We start from the raw sequence: 7,086 nt of genomic DNA, 5'->3' as shown, positions 1-7,086 counted from the left end.
TTCCAAAATTTTACTAAAGATTTCAAACATTTTCTGAAACTGATATTGTAGTCTAAAGATACAAAAAATTTTGTTGGATTACTCTTGAAAAACTATTTTGTCACTCATGGGCAATTTGGAGCAAAGCTAACTAATTATATTATGTGTGCACAATGTATTCAAAAAAGCAAACAGATACCAGATGGCAATAAAAAGGCAATTATCAATAACACAGCAAGAAAGATTTACCCACATCAATTAAATCTATCAAACCAGTAGGAATCGAAATAAATAAGTTAATTTGCATGCATCTTCTACTTCCAGATATATAAAAGGTTAGATAAAATATCCATCAGTAGGCTTTCTGCAATAGCCAAGGCAGACATTTCATTTACACATATTAGCCAGGAAAAAGATTTCTTATAGTTTAAAAATGAGATCACAATTAATGTCTACAGATTTTGCTATGTTATGACTGGGAGAAGGGTACATGGCAGAGAAGATTTTACTGTCACCAAAGGATAAAAATCTATATATTCAATATGCTCTTGAGAATCTACTACAAGTATGATTAGGACCATGGCACTAGTTCTCAGAAACCATGTTTTTTCTCACTTAATAACTGCCTACTGCTATTTTCACAGTCTTCATTACAGTAGAAATAAACATTAAAAGGGTCTAAATACGATACTTGGATTGTAATTTTCTGGGAGCAAAATAAAAGCCATTAAAAAAAAAAAACCCATTTGGCAGTGGTTGATTAAATTCTGATCCATTCATCATTTTAACCATGTATATTTTGTTCTTTTTTGGTGTGTTAACAGCATCGTATCATCTTTAGAAAATCTGCAGAAAAAAGATTCAATCTGGTTAGTGGCTTAGTGGCTATACTTTACAATTTATTGCTTTATAGTAACTAGTTTATTTTCTGCTCACTTTCATAGGACTGTTTCTTCACAGAAGTGTGTTTACACTAGTCAACCAAAATAAGTTGAGCTGAGAAGAATATGAATGACCTTGTGCCAGGCCGATTTGGCTTAATACCTAATTATTAACCAGATAGTTTATATTGATAGTCCAAGAACTATTATTTGAGAAATAGTTTCCTTCCTCCTGCCATCTGGTTTAGCATGGTATTTCAGGAAAGCCAAAATAATCTTAAAAATAAAATCTGGGACATGGTTCCATAGTCTAGTGGTTAGCATGTCTGCTTTACACACAGAAGGTCCTGGGTTCGCGCCCCAGTGGAGCCACAGTCCATGGTCTATAGCCATGCCACCCTGAACAAGTCGGATTCCGCCTGATCTTGGAAGCTAAACAGGGTCGGGCCTGGTTAGTACTTGGATGGGAGACCACCTAGGAAGACCAGGTACTGTGGGCATAAATAATAATAATAAATAATTTAAAAAAGAGATAAGATCTGTATGTGGATAACTAACATTGAACATGATGAAGTTGTAGACTTAACTTCATTCTAAAGTTTTCAAAATGTTAAAAGCCGGATTTTATAGTGTGTGGTAACCTGACTCTACATTTAATAAACACAATTGTTTCTAACTTACTTTGCTAGTCATTAGGATAAGGTAGTTCCACGGAAATTTGTATATTATGATATATATTAGTGCATATTTGCCACTGCAAGCTAATGATTCATTCCTTTAGTATAGGCAGAAAATTAATTAGTTGTTATCACTGAAATATTTAAAAAGATTTTTAAATCTGCACAATCGCTTAGGTATTTATCTACCTAAAATCTGAGATAAACCTTCCTGGATTGACTTTTCAGATGATTCTTATGTGGACTTGCACATGTAGCTACCCTTCACTTGGAAAATGTTTATATTTCCTGAATAAGAGAGTTAACGAAGTTTATAAACATTATATCATTTGATTCTCTCAACATTTCTTTGAAATAGATTATTTTAAGAGGCTCATAAAATTTAAAGAATTATCCAAATGTGTTCAATTTGGACATAAGAGATCTAAGCTTAACCCATTACACTTAAGACTAAAATGCCATTAAGTGCCTTCTTTTAGAAACTGGTTTTTATGTTTGTATATTTTAACAGCAGAAAAAGGGACATATTTAATTAAAATTATTCTGAAATTTATATTTAATTTTAAATAGTGTATGTGAATGTTTATAATTGTTTTATTTGTAATTATCAAAAAACTAAAAAGAACCCAAATGTCAATCAACCAAAGAATAGATCAGAAAAGTATAGTATATCTATCTAGTGGAATGCAACTCAATAATAAAAAGAACTAAATAAGATAGATGAATTTCAAGTTCTAACCTGACTCAAAAACCAGGTACAACATCTGCATACTATATGTTTTATTTGTATGACATTTTGGAAAAGGAAAATTTACAGTGATAAGAAAAAAAATCAGTAGAGTTCAAAGCTGGCATGGAAGAAACAGATTACAAAGGGACATAGGGAAATTTTTTTGTTGTGATAGGAATATTCTAATTCTTAATTATGCTGGTTTGGTGTGTAACTGTATATATTTGTTATGACTCAAAGAACTGTGCAACTAAAAGGGGTGATGTGTTTACTGTATTTAAATTGTACTTTAGTAAATCTGATTTTAAAACATATATTTGTAAATTTTCTGAATGTATAAAAGAGATACAGTTTTTATAACTTTTCTATCTAAAATAAAGATTATGTAACAATTTATTGAAAAGCAATCAGCCTCAGGTATATTCTTATTAGCAGATTTTTATTTAGGATTAGCAGTGCATTTGAAGTATATTTTAATTCGAAATCAGATGAGAAATAGCAAAGGAAAGCCTGACTGAGGCAATCAGAAGTGACAAATGTAATGGCAGTGAAAACAGAAAAAATATACAAATTAGTGTTATTTACTCCTGAATAAAGCCAACATACTCAAGAAGTGATACTCACTAAAAAGGTAAATAAGGAAAATCTACCTATTGGTAATAGTCCTTAACTGAAAGAAAAAATTCCCCCCACCCAGTAACCAAATACCCCTGACTGTAGCTTAAGTGTATTTGTGCCCAAACTTTTAAAACTCTTATTGTGTAAGTATCGTCAACTCAAAAAGTCAACATTCACACCCACAGAAAAATTGTATTGGATGAATAAACAGGCAAGGAAGTTTATTCAAGTCTTTATTCAAGACTATTGCAATATGGAAGAAAGATTGAACTCAATGCCATAGCAGAGATTTTTGAGCCAGTGTCAGAGTACAGGAAGACATTAGCGGGAAGGTTAGTCAATGTGAATAACCATCCTTGTTTGCCAATTAATGTTTATCGATATTAGACTCCGACCCTCCTGTGAAACAGGGAAATAGGAGGACAATCTTTCCTGATGATTACAGTTCAAAGATATGGCTCTCAGATCCTGGAGAAAGATTCCTAAATTGTAAAACTGGCAAAAGTCTGGGAGAAGATTGTCATCCTAAAGAGACTTAGAAAGAACTTAAATCTACACATTTTCTAAAGTAAATAGTCTAAGAAAAGGGAGGTCAAGAGGTTGTAGTCAAAAAGAAACCTGTGTAAAGTTAAGTCAAGTTAAGGAAAATGTTAAGATAGTCTTAGTCAACATAAAGTAGGTACCAAGACTGTCAAAACTCTAGAACTCTACAGGAACCACTCTACAGGAACACTTCACTACGCCTCTTCCAAGAGATTTCATCACAAAAACACTTGAGCTGATCCTCAATGATTATCAGACAGCAGAAAACAAAAGGAAAAATAGAAGCTAGGCATGGTTAAATGATAAAATAATCTGTGAAATACTGTAAAATATGTACATTTGAAACGATTATATATCCAAAGAAATTTAAACAATGGAAAAATGAGCAAAACACTATAGTATTTTAAAATTAGATTTTAAAAAGGACCAAAAGGATTTTCTACTAATCAAAACATCTTTTTCATTATATTCACTGGACCCTTCTTCCATCTCTCTTTTAGTGAACATCACCATTATATCTCAGCAATTATTACGCCCTCTGCTCTGGCATTTCGTATCTTTTAATAGAACTGCAAAACAAATTTGACACTTGGGTCAGTATTTGCTTTGCATTCCCTTAAAACAGGGCTTGTCACTTTGATCCATACTGAAAAAGTACAAAACAAAAACAAAGAAACAAAAATTCACACACTCCAAGGAATAACAATCAAATGGATATTTTAAGAAAGATAGCATAGATTTATGAAGCAGGATATTAAAACACAATACCAAGTCAATTCCCTATGCTTTTGCATAGACAACTCAGACATTTTCCCATTTTACACTAAATTCTTAAAATACTTTCCATTGTCCTATTCAGCTATCAACTTTATCTTCCATATGTGACTTAGTAAAATTAAGTCCAAATATTAGCCAAATAACAATCTGTTCTTCTTTAAGTACTTTCATGGGGTCTGCATACTCACCCTAACTGAACAAAATTGTTTTGTTTTTATGTCCTGTCTTATTTTGTCTTATACTAGAGGTTATTCTTATGTAAAAAAGAAAAGATTCCTTCCATTTGCTAATAGATGGTTTGAATATTAGTACCCTTCTACTTTTAGATTATTTGAATCTTGAAGGAAAATATTATTAATTATAAATATGCACAGAATAAATTAATGTAAATGTATTCTAAATAGAAGCCAAATATTAGAATATAATGTTTTATATACTGCCAACATTAGAGAATGTTTTTATGGATAGAAAACCTGGGGCAAAATTCAGTATGGAGGTTTGGTTTATAATATAGATATATTTTGGTTTAGAAATCAGATCAAATACATGATAACACTTTTTAACAAATATTAAAATGATAATTGCATGTAGAATGAATTGAAGAGTGAGACACCAAGGTTCAGAAAGTCTCATTTTATGACACAAATATCTAACATATGTTTCTTAGTTACATATTTCAAGAGAATTAATTTCAAGTTCCAGAAGGAAAAGAAGAATAAATTAATGCAAAATTTTAAGACACTTCGGGGACAAGTGTTTTCTTCTGGAATTTTGAAATAAAGTTATACTATCATTAGTATCAGTAATAAAATGAAAATACAATGGCCAGTACTAAGTAGTCGTCACTATTGTTTTTGTAATGATCAATCTTTTTAAACTCAAATGTTTATGTTTCTGAATTACAGTGTTTGAACATAAACCATCTATGTTTTATATGTAGAAGGACATTTATTAGAAGTGCAATAATAATGTTCTACACTGCTGTAAAATAAACATAAAATCTGGTTTCTTGAAAGGTGTCACAGGACATATCTTTTCAAAATGAAAATCAGACCATTTTGTTCACTTGCTCAAAATCTTATATGTAAAGAAAGACCATTAGAGTGACAATTAAATTAACAGTCTTACTGGCATAAATATATATATATGCATCTCCCACATAAATTCAGTAATCCATTAATGAAAAGCAGTAATTATAATACAAAATGCTATCAGATTGTCTATCTCCTATTCTTCTAAGTGGAGTGTTTATTATAAATTCCACATTACCCTAAAATCCCCAACTAATTGCCTAAAATAATTAGGCAATAAATACAATAAAACACATGTGTAGCAATTTTTTATGTAAAATATGTAAACCTTTGCTTTCCAATCACTGATTAAGATGAGTTGTTAACAAACTTTTAGCTTGCATGCTTTTACAGAGACAATTTGCACACTGTATCATAAACATCATGCCATCTTACAATTGGAAATAACACGGAGAATTTTGTACATATTAAAAAATGGAAAGTCAAATATTTAAATAAAAAGCAATATAATTTGCTGTCCTCATCAAGTAAGTTGTAAGATAAGCTTCAGTAACCTGAAGGAAGATGTAAGGAGAATGAAAGCAGTTATTTTATGCCATGGGTATGGAAGATGATGCTACAGGGAAGTCAGTGAGGGTTAATTTTAAGCAAATCTCAGACTCAGAGGAATTAATTCGATATTCTTTGTTGTTTAGATGCTGCTAGAAGGAAGGCTATAAAAACTTTTCAAGGCAAGTGGGTAACATTTAGGTTAAAAAATTCAAAATGGTGCTTTGTTTGTACACCTGTGCTTCTGTTTGTAAACATCTTACCTAATGAAAGACATTGTATACCTTTGAAACAAAGCATCTCAACAAAAGTTTCATATTTATGACTGTTAATCATATATGTCAACTTGACTGGGTCATGAGATGCCCAGCTCTGTAAATAAGCATGGGGTGCCCAGCGCTGTGTTTGTGAGGGTGTTTCCAAGTGAGGTTAGCATTCGACTTGGTGCACAGCAGGAGCATGGCAGTTTGCTTCCCAGTGTGAGTAGACATCATTTGCTCTGTTGAGGGCCTGAACAGAACAAAAAGGCAAAAAAGGGGAGAATTTACTTTCTCTTCCTGACTTTTTCAGGTGGGACACAGATCTTCTGCCCTGAAATTAGGACTTCCCCCATAGATTCTCCTGGTTCTCAGGCCTTTGTACTTGGAATGGAATTGCACCAGCAGCTTTCCTGGCTCTCTAGCTTGCAAATGGCAAGTAGGACCTCTGAACCACCATAATCACATGAGCGAATTCCTCATAATAAGTCTCTTTTTATATATATAGTATGTATACATACATCTATCCAACACAAACACACACACACACACACACACACACACACACACACACACACACACACACACTGGTTCTGTATCTCTGGAGAACCTTGATGAATACAGATTACGAAACCAGAAGAGGGTATCATTGAGTCTGTGTAGTCCATTACTCTGTGGTGCCTATCTTATCACCAGCTAAATGCAAAAAATGCACATTCATTTTATAAACGTGTTAATGGTCTCTTCGAATATCAATATCCATTTTTATTGTGAATCTTGAGAATTGTCTTGGTCATCATTTTCTTTAAAATTTATTAAATTAGGGAAAAGTCATAAAATCTTTTTTTATAACAATAGCCAGAATAATCCAGTTTATATTTATTATTACTTTTTTAGAGAGTCTTTTTACCAGCAAAACTTATCTGCAGACAGCTATTTAAGAACTATTACTGATCATTATTCCTGATTTAAATATATACATTATTTTTGTTAATCTTGTACTTTTAGGCAGTCCCACTCAAACCAAGCCTGTAATTAAACCCT

The 7,086-nt window shown here is 32.0% G+C and overlaps 1 pseudogene; it reads left to right on the top strand.

The window, feature by feature from the left end:
• Window positions 1-1,241: 1,241 nt before the first annotated feature.
• On the top strand, window positions 1,242-1,360 carry LOC120610252 (uncharacterized; annotated as a pseudogene).
• The last annotated feature ends 5,726 nt before the right edge of the window (window positions 1,361-7,086 follow it).

The sequence above is a fragment of the Pteropus medius genome, unplaced genomic scaffold, assembly GCF_902729225.1.
Source record: "Pteropus medius unplaced genomic scaffold, Ma_sr-lr_union100, whole genome shotgun sequence".
NCBI lineage: Eukaryota > Metazoa > Chordata > Mammalia > Chiroptera > Pteropodidae > Pteropus > Pteropus medius.
This window is presented reverse-complemented; position numbering and strand designations above follow the sequence as displayed.